This window comes from Triticum aestivum, chromosome 7A, assembly GCF_018294505.1.
Source record: "Triticum aestivum cultivar Chinese Spring chromosome 7A, IWGSC CS RefSeq v2.1, whole genome shotgun sequence".
In the NCBI taxonomy this organism is placed as follows: Eukaryota; Viridiplantae; Streptophyta; class Magnoliopsida; order Poales; family Poaceae; genus Triticum; species Triticum aestivum.
Genome location: NC_057812.1, coordinates 731596930 through 731609613, shown reverse-complemented (window position 1 = coordinate 731609613; position 12684 = coordinate 731596930). Strand labels below are relative to the sequence as shown.

At 41.5% G+C, this 12684-nt stretch overlaps 1 long non-coding RNA gene across 1 annotated transcript; it reads left to right on the top strand.

Annotated features, from left to right (window-relative positions):
- The first annotated feature begins 2001 nt into the window (after positions 1-2001).
- LOC123149794 (uncharacterized) lies at positions 2002-12181 on the top strand. Its single transcript, XR_006474839.1, has 3 exons — positions 2002-2809; positions 5144-10132; positions 10243-12181. It is a non-coding gene; the product is annotated as an uncharacterized lncRNA (long non-coding RNA).
- Positions 12182-12684: the final 503 nt, after the last annotated feature.

The window sequence follows — 12684 nt, the reverse complement described above, 5'->3', positions numbered from 1 at the left end:
TGTTTGGTAGCACACAAAGTGTTCCTCCGGTAAACGGGAGTTGCATAATCTTACAGTCATAGGAACATGTATAAGTCATGAAGAAAGCAATAGCAACATACTAAACGATCGGGTGCTAAGCTAACGGAATGGGTCATGTCAATCACATCATTCTCCTAATGATGTGATCTCGTTAATCAAATGACAACTCATGTCTACGGTTAGGAAACATAACCATCTTTGATCAACGAGCTAGTCAAGTAGAGGCATACTAATGACACTCTGTTTGTCTATGTATTCACACATGTATTATGTTTTCAGTTAATACAATTCTAGCATGAATAATAAACATTTATCATGATATAAGGAAATAAATAATAACTTTATTATTGCCTCTAGGGCATATTTCCTTCACTGGGTCCGGTCTTCGTTCGTCTACGTATGTGTGTTTGGAGGTTGGATCCTTCCGATAGACGCTTCTCTTCATTGGCGACGGTTGATGTTCTAGTGCGCTGGTCCTATGGAGTCATAGCACAACAACTTTCCAACTGTCTACTACAACAATGTTTGCCTGGCTCCGACGAGGGAGGGGCGATGATGGTGGCGCGCCTTCGGCTCCCTCAAGTGCTTGTAGTCGTCCGTAAGTGGTCTACGGAGCCGGAAGTAAATTTCACTTCTGATGTTCTTTGTACTACCTTCACAGTTGATGAATAGATCGGAAGTTTTCTCACAAAAAAGAGTAGAGGCTAACGCACGCTTCGCCATGCCTTTCTTCGCAAGTGGGATTAAGTATTTTTTATAGCATGTTATTGTGGTCAATTGTTTCATTTGGGTTTTATCCTCATTGGTTGGATTTTAGTTATGTTAGGTATTGTTTTCATTCGTATATCATGTTGTGGTGCTATAGACATGATACTAGCAGGTAGTGTGCGGCGGCACGCTGCACATTGGTGCTTGGTTCGAGACTTATTTTTCATGAGTTTTTGAGAATCTGTTGCGTGTTCATATGCACGAGTAAATCTTTGCAGCGGTGAAGAAAGTTGATGTGCCCTAGTTCATGTGGGTCTCTTTGAATTTGAAGGCACGAAGAGACATAGAAAAAAAATAGTCTCTTTGAATTTGAAAGCATGAAGAAACATAGAAAATGGACATGCCTTTGTTCATGCAATCTTTTCAATTTAACTTTCATCCTATTTTGTAAAGGAATTACGAATTTAGATCTAAACAAGAACAATTGTTATCAAGCTGTCTTTTTGGACTGGAAGGCATGAACACATAGTGAGAAAAAATAGCAGTACATATCAATTTGCATGACCAAATATTAATTTACCTCTCAAATATTAGTTGGGCTACATTTCACATTCAATAGAAAAATCAGAAAAATTGTTTGAAAAGTTTCAATAGCACGCATTCACTAAAATAATGAATACAAAGATGTATCCTTTAACATGGTTAATTAATTTTGATCCTTTTGGATGTATCATTTGCTTCATGCTGCCCAAAAACAATTGATTAGCTAGGCGACTTGGGCCTAATCCGACCAATACGGTGTGACAGACACTTGCAGACAACTGTGCAATGCCCATCTCACTATCTCCCTCCTATTTTCCGTCCTTTCTCCTGTTATTGGAGCGAGACATCGGCTAATCCGTGCATTTGTACCCTACTCGGCCTACTTTCGACAACACCTATAAATTAATACCAAGCAAATACAACACTATTTATCGACATTGCACTATCTTTCTTATGCCGGCCAAATACAACACTAATTTTATTGAATACAAAAGGATCACACTATTTGCGTTACTGAGAAACACTACAAATATATATGCTTTGCTGAAGCAGTCTACCAATTGCATTGCTTCATCAAATTTTGTACTTCCATGGTCCAACAAAATCAAAGTGTGAACTCTCATGACTATTACACAAGAGAACAAATGAGGCTGTTGCTGCTTCTTCACATAAAAGATCATAAATAAGATAACAAGGCATACACTGCAAGGAACAAGGCAGAACCTTCCAGCACAGCCGTGATTCCGTCGACGGTGACGGCAGCGGTCCCTGGTAACGTACCTGATTTTTGCCAGTTCCAAGAGAACGTTGCTGTTGCTGTTGCCGTTGGATGGACGCGTGCGAATCTTGGTGCATGGTACGTTGCCACGTCGCATGAGGCTGAACACGTCGCAAGGAAAGTGAGAGAGAGTGTGGACGAGAGGGATCCAACACATCCTCCCCAAATCATTTCTCTAGTGGCTGACCGCATCACCCACTCTCCTCCCTCGCGCGTGCTCGTGCTTGCCGGTGCAGACGCTCTCCTGAGACCCGACTTGCCGGAGTCCCGCCGGCAGCCGACGCCCTCCTCCTTATTCGTGCTCTCGGCCGCAAGAGACTGAACTATCCCAGAGACCCAAGCCAAGACCGCAGGCGTCGCCTACGATCTCGACGAGATCCTGGCTCGTGCGGAAGGAGGCGGCCGGTCAAGGCCGTCGCTGCAGCAACAGAGCCTGCGCTGGCCCGCCGGCTCGATGGGGGATGCGGAGGTTATGGGATTTGCGGAGCGCACCAGCGCGACCTCTGCCGGATCTGGCGCCCAGGCGCGGTAGTCGACGTGGCGGTGCTTGCGGGGGAGCAGGGGATTTTGAAGCTGGAGGTGGACGGGGAGATGAACACGGTCTGCTCCCGTGCACCCGGTGTCTTGCTCTTCTCGCGCCACAGTATTGACCAAGAGGATCACGTGGGAGGCCTCTGTCACGCAGACGTCCCGTGCCCGATGGACGGCGACCTTCCGGCTGAAACATCTTCCTCATGGAGCTATAGACGCGGTGCATCGGTGAGTAGCTTTTGCCTTTGCTCAATTCCTATTCAGTGCAGGCTATGTTTTTGCAAGTTTTGACTCAGTGGGCAGTAGTGTGTGCCTGAGCAAGTTGATCTGCTTTCAATTGGTGGCTGGTTTCATGCGTGTTCGTGTTTTCTTGGGTAATATATAAATTTTTATTTGTCAAAATTTCTTCGAGTCGTAGCAGCCGTCATTGGCTTACCCAAAGGGAAAGAAAATAAGATCTTCAATGAATGCCAACGAAAAAATATATTTAAGTTAAGTCTGAATATAACATGCCTTAAAAAATCAATCCTCACATACTGAAAGTGGATAGAAAATGTGTGCTTAGTTTCTTTGATTGACCTTTAGTACAATATACTGGTAGAAATTAACAAAATAACATTTAGTGGAATGAGAGCCCCTGCCTAGCTTAGTAAATCCACTAATGTACTTCACATAGAAATTTACAATTCTGAACTTCGTTTTAAATATTTATAGACCCTTCTAATCTGAATGAACTGCAATTAATTTGAGGTATTTAAAAAAACTATGTATATAAAAGATTAACATGAAAAATATAAACAATTGGTTTGAATCCTAACTAATGACAAACTTGATCATCTCAGACTAAGGGTTCAAATGTGGATATTTCTGCATCAGAACGATGAGCTGCCTGATATAGAAACTGGACAGTGTACTCCTGTAGGGATCCTCCGCTCTCCTCTTCAGATACTTGATGCAGCTCTCCACTTCAGATTTGACATGCAAATAGAGGTGCTGGGCCTTCTCTTTGTCTCTTAACTCCTTCCTACCTATGCAAACAAGTAAACCAATCGAAACAAAAGAAGCAAACCTAATCAGACATGGGCTCTCCGAAATACGTATGCATTCTGACTCATTTTTCGATTATCTAAAAAGGATAACAGGGCAGCGTATGTTGACTTGCCATGAGAACATGTAGATATCTTTTCAGATTACTATTTGCTAGCGCAGCTGGCTACCTTTTGTTTAAGTAGGCTCCCCAAAGATGAAGTAAAATCTTCCTGACATTTTTGGCGTCAGCACTGCAGGATGCATATCTTTATCAGTTTTGCTAAAGCACATCTAGATTGTTGTCAGTTTAGCTTTAGGCCCTCTTCATTTAGCTTGTTGTCATTGATTTCATAAAATTGGAGCCCCGGAAGATCACTGTAGTCTAACAACATTTGAGGTGAAAAACATTGTTTCTAGACATTAGATAATCAAGGGGATAACATAGTAAGCTAACATACTTTTTGAGGTTCCACTTACACCACATATATCGTCTTCTCCAACCAATCCAAATGGTATTATTGTTGCTCCAAACCTTGATGCCATCTGCAGAAATTCAGACTACTCAAGGCCAAAATAGCTTGTATTCGTATGCCTGTAAACAACTATGTCACCTTCCAGAACAATTGATGTTTTTACGGTCTACAAAGATATATTATGATCTCTATACCAAATTCTTGCCTTCCTATAAAGAACCAACCAGTAGTAAAATACGAACGATACAAAACATCCACATCAGATGCAACTCTTAACAGCAACATGACAAGGATCAATTAATCCGCATAGTGCTGGCCGAACATTCCTTCCAACTGCATGAGTCAACAGATCATCTAAAAAGTGCTAAATATGAAATCAAAAGAGAGTGAAAAAAGAAACCAAACAGACAACAATATTTTGTAAAAAAAAAAATCAAGCAAGCCAAACACTCACCAGACGATGAATCTACTGGATGTTTCCCACGACGAATTTCTTGGCGTTCCTGCCACCGCCGACCCGCCTCACCGGCCCTCGGATCTAAAAACGCACAACATCATGAATACAACAAAAAGATCGCCAAAATCATCCCTGGCTGAAAAAAAGTCTAGAAAGAGCAGAACTCACCAAGCACAGAACCCAATCGACTTGAACCTTTCCCAACCTGCCAAGTCCACAAATTCAGATTCTCAAAGCCAGCTTCGAACTCACCTGGCGATTTGATAAGCGTTTGGCACGTTCTGGGCTTCTGGCTTCTCCCAGCGAGAGAGACTCCTGGACTGATGGGCATGTGTAGACCGGCTGGAAGCAGCCCAAATTCTTTTAGTCCTTTCAACTTTAAAGATCGCTGCCTCTGCGGGGATCTCCGTGCTATTGATGCAACACCAATGAGGTAAGTATTAGGGTTCTTCATCAGTTCCTCTTTCTTATTTTCTGTTATAATTTCTAAATTCTTGTTCCTTTCCTATTTCTTTGTTAAGAACAAAGTGGGCGAACATTTTGTGAGCCATAGCCTTATTTGCTTGATAGACAAGAAATCTTAATGAGTGATAGTTCTTTCAGGGATAGTGATGTGATAGTTAAAACATGAAAGATCGTTGTCGGAGGAAAGAAAAAGGTAATGTGGTAAAACATTTTCTTATTTGTCAATGTTTTTTATGTTGCATTATGTCTTAATTTTAGCTTCGTTTTTGTATAACTTTTGGGCTAGAAAAATTATCCAGGAAGATAGGTGATTTCTTTTGCAATTTAGGAACACAAATATCAATATATCTCAGGTCATTTTGTCTAAAGTGATTAGTTTACCTTGACTTTTGCTATGAAATAGACTTTGTTTTTTGTGGTGGAATTATCTTAATAAAACATATTATTTTTCGGTGTTGCTTCTTATTCACTATATACAATATGGTTGTGTGTGGTCAATCTTTGTAAATGTTCTGGCTATAAGCTTATATACATCTTTGCCCCCTCTCAATTTTAATCCTGGCTCCGCCCCTGGTGGGGACTGTGTCGCGGGGGTATGCCGTCGGGATCCGGCGGGGATGCGCCTGGAACGGCCGGATCCGGCACTGAAGAGGAGCGTCGGTCGGCGACGTGGTGGAGCTAGCCATGAGGATGGGCCTGGCGGCGGCGGATAGGGTTAGACGTAGCCCAGACCAAACGACCAAACGAACAGGAAGAACGCACAAAAGGAGGGCCGTGAACGAACACCAGGCAAACAAGTACTTATAGGGAGCCAAAAGAAAAGAAAAAACAAAAACGAAGCCCACCAGAAAGGTCCAGAAGGCAACGTGTCCATGGGTAAACTGCTAGTCAACTACACGTGAGACAAACGTGGCAACATGCATGGTCATGCGGCATGGAGCAGAACCAACGCACGAAATCTAGAAGGGTCATGTGAACTGGCCCAGCGACATGCATGCCCATGCAGGGACACGTGGAACATAGCAAACCCAAAAAATCTGAAACGGGCACGTCAATTTGACCATGCAAACGGGCCAGTCAAATAAATATTTTAAAAAAGAAAGGAGCTCTCCCTTACGATGGGCTGCAGACGTAGAGATAGACAAGGGCTGCACACGTGTCGGTAAAAAAAAATTCCAAAAAAACCAGAAAAAAGGAACCCTTACGGGCTTAGTCTTCTTAGTATTTGTTCTGAGAGGAGAGTTGAGTTGTTCAGTGTGTGGTTGTGGTGCCCCTACACATTTCAGCCTCATTGTCAGCTGGTGGTTGGTGTGTGAGCCCCTCCTATTCCATGCTAAAACCGTTGAAGGCCAACCCACAGAGCTCTCGCTCCCTCAACTAGATTCCCACTCCCCTCACTAGCATAATATTTCTTTCGCTCTCTCCACTGCTATCTTGTAAGAAGGTGACGATCTCTTTTTATTTGAAAACGTTTGTTAAATCAAAAGAAGCTCTTGGATTTTTTTTAAATTTTGCAAACTAAAACATCCATTTTTTAAATTGTTCATGCATTTCAAAAAATATTTATAAATCAAAATAAAGTTAATATATTTTAAAAAATGCTTGTGAACTAATATTCATGAATTAAAAAAATCATGAACTTAAAAAATATTCAGTGCTCTAAAGAATGTTCTCAATTTTTTAAAACATTCACAATTTTAATGAATGTCCATGAGTAAAAATGTTTAAAAAATAAAGTAGAAAAGCAAGGAAACCAAAAAAAGGATAAGTAATAAAAAGACAGGAACCCTTGACCAACGGACACACATCCTTACAGGTGGGCCCCCTACAACCCCCGAGGAGGCTCCAAATCTAGGGAGCAAATGCACTTGTATTACTAATCTCGACCAAAGAGTGCTTAGTTGTATAAAATATTAAAAATAATAATTTGGTTGGCAATATTTTTGTATTTTCTGAATAAATAATAAATGAAAATAAAAGTGCAAATACAACTTGCTGGAGGTGCTTTCTTATAGTAAAAGATAGCCGAAGTTCATATGTTCATCTTGGGTAAGTCTCCATAAGATAAAATGTGCAACAAGTATCATAGTCATGTGAAAAGGAGAATGAAATATTTTGTGCTCATCCTAGATTGTGTGCAATGTGTCGATGGTATAGATGCAATACTTCCATAAATCTATTGACCGAGACCCTTTCTACATCTATACTTCATAATTCACTCTTTGATTGAGATTCTCTCTGCATCATCCAAGTATTAAGTACAAAACAAATAATTTCCTTAAGCAAGAGGACATACTGTTGTTTGTATGATTTCATTATAAGCCTCATACAAACATTTTTCCTTGGTGACAATAATTCAATGCAAGCCTTTTCCATTTGCTATGCATGTAGTCGTAAATTATTTGTTAGATTAATTTATGTAGGCAAAACATGCCATCTCATGAACCCATGCAGGTGTTTTAGGAACTTAGTCATGCAAATATCTTTACATTAATTTTAGCACTTATTATGCATTTTTAATAATACCCCCGCAGCAACATGCGGGATATCATCTAGTATAAAGGAATATTTACACTAGAAAAAAATTGTTATGGAACAGTATGGAAAATAACCTCTCCTCACTCCAAACCCTAGAGAGAAGATTTTCTGGGAGCACCGTGCCACTACCTCTCCCCCGCTGCCGCCGTCCGTTTGGGATTCTAGGGAGACACCAATATACCGAATGGAGCTATAGTTTCCTCTGCTTTGGGGCTTTTAGTAGGGTTATTAAGATGTAGTGCTTTGTTGGTGGTAACGACAGCTTTTAGTAGGGTTATAGCATTTTGAAATAAATTCTACTTTTCTTACATAGTTCAAACCACTTGTTAACTCACGATTGCGCATGTTCAAAGTTTCAAACATCCTTTTGCTTTTCAAATTGCGTAGATTCCCTTCGGCTTCTCTAGATAGTAAGTTTAGGGTTTGTAGGGTTTATCGACCTGGTGGCGAGGGCTTCCCTTTGGACTTTGGTCCTCCAGCCTCCTCTCCAACACACTGGTGCAACCTCTGGCGCCGTTGTGAGGCATGTGAGTTGTTTTGAAGGTTGGATCTTGGATATATGGATCTTTCGGTGGCAACAACTTCGACGGTTTCTTCTCAAGTTACTGGTCTGGCTAGAGTGTGGCCTTGATGACTTTCTTCCCATGATTAACAATGAGTGGCTAGCTCCGATGATGGAGAGGCAGTTGTCGCAGTGCACCACAAGTCTGTTCAAGAGGAAGAGGACGATCGGATCCTAGGGATCTCGATGTATTTCATTTATTTTCCGGGGTGTCTATATTTCCTGGTTGGATCAATAGATTTAAGTCCTTTTCGCAAATTATTTTGGAACACTACTATCTAGTATATATATATACTCTATTAATGACCCAGGGTGAAGAATTACTTATTCTTCACCCCGGTCGAACAACCCAGCCACTCGCACTCGCACGCAACCTGCCGCCAGTCGAGGTAAGTTTTTTTGTTGCGGGGGCAGCCAAAGTAATTTATCTTTCCTAGCAACTGTTTAGCTAACCCACTCTCCGCAGTTTTTGGAACTGCTGGGAGCAGACGTGCGGCTCGGAGGCGAGCGGCGGGTGGTTTCGGCGGCGAGCCGACGGCAGCCGCGGGTGGAGTCAGATGCGTGCGACGCCGGTGGCGAGCAGCAGCGTCGAGGCGAGCAGCGTTTCGCGGCGTTTGGCAACCTCTTCGGCCGACGGCCGCGCCATGAGCCCACGACCGACCTCCATCCCTCGCTCCCTTCGTCGCCCTGGCGATGGCTCGACCTCCATTTCGATTCCCCGACCACAAGCTCCTGCCCTGGCCTCTCTTCGTCGCGCTGCGCCGGACTCTGCCCCCTCCTTCCTTTTTACATGCACGGTAGCAGGATGGCTCCGATTGGAGTGAGGCTCGCGAGAAGCGACCCCCCACCTACTATCAACCCTCCAGCAAGCTCCGTTAAGATGCCCAGGATCCATGGCTCCGTCTCCTACATGGCACCAACCCATTCCCAGGTTTTCTCGATTTCTCTCTTCCTCTCTCTCCCTCTGTAGGTGTTGTCAACTCGTCATGCATGCGTGTGTGTTCTTATTAGTCATTTTGCTACTAATGCTTAGATCAATTGGCATATTATGCAGGACAAGTATTGTGCAGGAAGCTCCATTACTGCATTAGTAAAGTGATAAAGACAGGAGTCAATTTACATCTTATCTGACCATCTTAGATCTTTCCTTGCTAGCTAGATTTATGATTTAGATTTTCTCTGTGTATAAGTTTATTCTCATTCAGGAATCAGCTACTGTACCACAATAGCAGTTCTGTCATTCTAATTCTCAAAGTATTTTCGAAATCCCATACTCAGCGCTTAATTTCTGTGTATAAGTTTATTCTCATTCAGGAATCAGCTACTGTACCATAATAGCATTTCTTGTTTGAGTATTATTAATCGCTTAATTTATAACATAATTGGAGAATCATCAAACAAGAATTGTTGATTTGATGGTTGCAAACCTAGATTATTCCATTTTTTCAAACCCCATCTAATGTTTCGCATAGGGTTGATAGAAATATCTTGGTCTAAATATGCATTTGTGAATTCAGTTTCTTCATTTTTATTGGCTTCATGATGCATTTCTGTCAGATCATATGTATACTACTGTTAGGTGAATTTAATCATCGATTGATCTGCTTTCCATGTCATACAAAACAATAACCTTCTCTTCTTTAGGTTGTGATTTTAAAAATTGTTATAGTGTTGGTTTGAGTTACCCCTGGAATTCTTCATGATGGATGACTGGATGTTTATTTTCCCTTGCTTGCTATCATGCCATGATTCTTGGTCTCGATATGTTCAACTCAAATCATGATTCGGGGGCATCAATTAGGGGTGCATGTACTTCATCTTGGTGATTGTGCAGATGATGGTCATTTACCCATTTTTTATATAGCCCCCTTAATCTTGGCATCGATTAGTGGTGCATGTACTTCATCTTGATGAGGACTAACGACCAAGTCAGACTTCTCTTAGGTGTAATCCAACCAACGGGTTGTGCCTCCGACGTTCCACCATGCATAACTCCACGCATGAGGTAGAATCTCTTAGGTGCCGACGTAAGTTTACATTTACAAAAAATGCTTTCTGTCCGTGGTAGCTATAGCCCCCTTTCTCCGCCTCATTATTTCCTATTCTAATTGTGGTGGCCGATTCCCTAAAAAACCAGGGGGCATGCAGTTTCCGACGGCGAATGGCTTGGGCGTGGTGGCCGGCATCTAAGTGAGCGGCTGGTGGGCACGATGGCATGGTGGTCGGCAGAAAGGATGGACGGGTTGGTGAGCGGGGACTGACCATCGTGGGGCGTGACGACGTGGTGCTCGGTGGCAATGTTGGCGAGGTGTGCGGGGTGTGGCCTCGGTGTTGGGCAAAGTGGCTTGTGGCAGTCTGCTGGCCGCGGGGATAGTTTAGGGTGTTCGCGGTGTTGCTTCGACCGCGAGCAACTCGTGCTGCTTGCTCCACTACGCGCTGGTGAGTTTATTCCTAATCTCTTCAACAACCTGTGAAGAAGTTGTTGAACAAGCTAATTGAATACGAGCCAACCCGTGAAGAACCAAATTGCTATTAGCATAACTAATTTGTTATGTTAAATATGTTCAGAGGGTATCACAGCGGCGCCGAGTAGATGTTGAATTTTATTTTTTGGTCTTTGAACAGACGCCCAATTTGACTTGTTTTCAGTGCACATATATTGGTTCATCAATTAGTAATGAAAATTAGCGGCAGCTTCATTTTTCTTGTCTGTATTGCAATCAGGAAGGAACTCAAAGACAGATATACATTTTCTTACTGCATTCTACTCCATAGAATTTCTATACAGGTTAGGATAGATTATCATAGCTGTATAAACAACGGCTTAATATTTCGTATATAGTTGAAATCCTGCACATATCTCTCTTGATTTATTTATCTTGTCTGCTATCTTGCACCATTACTTGATGAAAGAAAATATTACAGTACAATTTTGACAGCGCCAACTTCCCAGAAATCTACAGTTTATGTATATCAAGGTTTTCTTCCAGTGATTCAATCCTTGTTCAAGTGCTGACATGCATAGACTTGAATGTCCAAAAAATGTGTACACATGTTTATCTCTGTAATAACAAGCTTTTACAGTCAGGGGTAAATTTACAAACGCTGGTCTGAATACTGAACATGCTAATACCATCTTGGCATCTTCCAGTATTATAACGCCAAAGAAAGGTTTGTGCATGACTGATGCTAGGTCCAATTAGATGGTGTAAAATCATTGCTGGATCTCAGAACTCTTTTTACTTTCAGCATTCTTAGGTAGGAGCAGCTAACCAGCAAAGGAGTTGTTGATAATATCATTGTGCAGATCGCCAATCATCTTTAAGAATGCCTTTTGTCTTTGCATGTTTCTAGGGGGTACATCATCGTCATGGCCCCCATTCCATCATGACAGAATCCACTTGTTAGAAAAATGCACTGCAAATGTTAACAAAAATTAAAATTTCTCATCATTTAATATTTACTTTTTTGCAACAAATAAAATTTCTCTTGGTTTTGCTATTCAAACACGATTAATTTCTTCTTCCTTGGGGCTTTTTTACCACTGCCATGGACAAGTGCTCCTTTAGTTCCTTGTCATATTTATGTAGTTCCTTGTAATATGTGGCTGATGGATTATGGAGAGTACCTTTGAAACTGATGCCCGTCTTTTCAGCTTACAGTTTTCCTTGGTTATATTTTGCATCTAACGAGTAGCTGCAATGATATGACTACATGTGACAATTTTCCAAGCACTGGAACTTTTTTGGTAATCATTACAGAAACTGCCGGGTCATTCAGATGAGGATGGTGCAAAGGCTAAATGGAAATACATCTTTGCAGAAATTGTAGGTTCATCTAGATGGGGATTTTGCAACATCTTATTTGAAATGAAAATGTCTCAGTTTGGCCAAAAGATGACCAGTGCCCATCTCAAGATTCAGAGGGGATTGTTCTACTACAGAAAGATATTTTTCTCTATAAATATTGATTTTTTTTAGATGCTACTTTGTCTAGCAGCATACTAAATTTTCTTGTTTTTATGATATATGTGTGATAAATTCACATCGCCTTTGTTCATTGTAAACATACCTAGTTTGTTTTGTCGGGAAATCCAAGTGCTTTTCAAGTAGTTCTGACATGCTGTAATAATGAACCATTCTAGTAATTCTTATGTCTGGCAACAATGCCCAGGAATCTTTTTGTGTGTGATCTAGAGCTAATGAGGTGAACACACGTCAAGATAAACTAGTAGACAACTGTTGTGCAATACATTGGAGTAAATCGCAGAGAAGAAATCTAAAACCAAGAAGTAAACATGAGTATTTTCAGATACATTTAATATCACAGTTATTGTCAAGCCTAGCACAGTATTCTGGAAACACACACAAATTACAAGAACACACTACCAGTGGTACTTTTACCGAAAAAATAATTCATACGATAAATGTATTCCACCCTAGTCAAGTGGGGTATTAATACATGAACACGTCATTGTAGGTCACCAAATCCTCCATTCCTTATTCTGTAAGTTTACGGCAGCATCGTTTTATTTCTACACTGCTACTTTGATGCGCCATGTAGGCTGCTGACATGCACG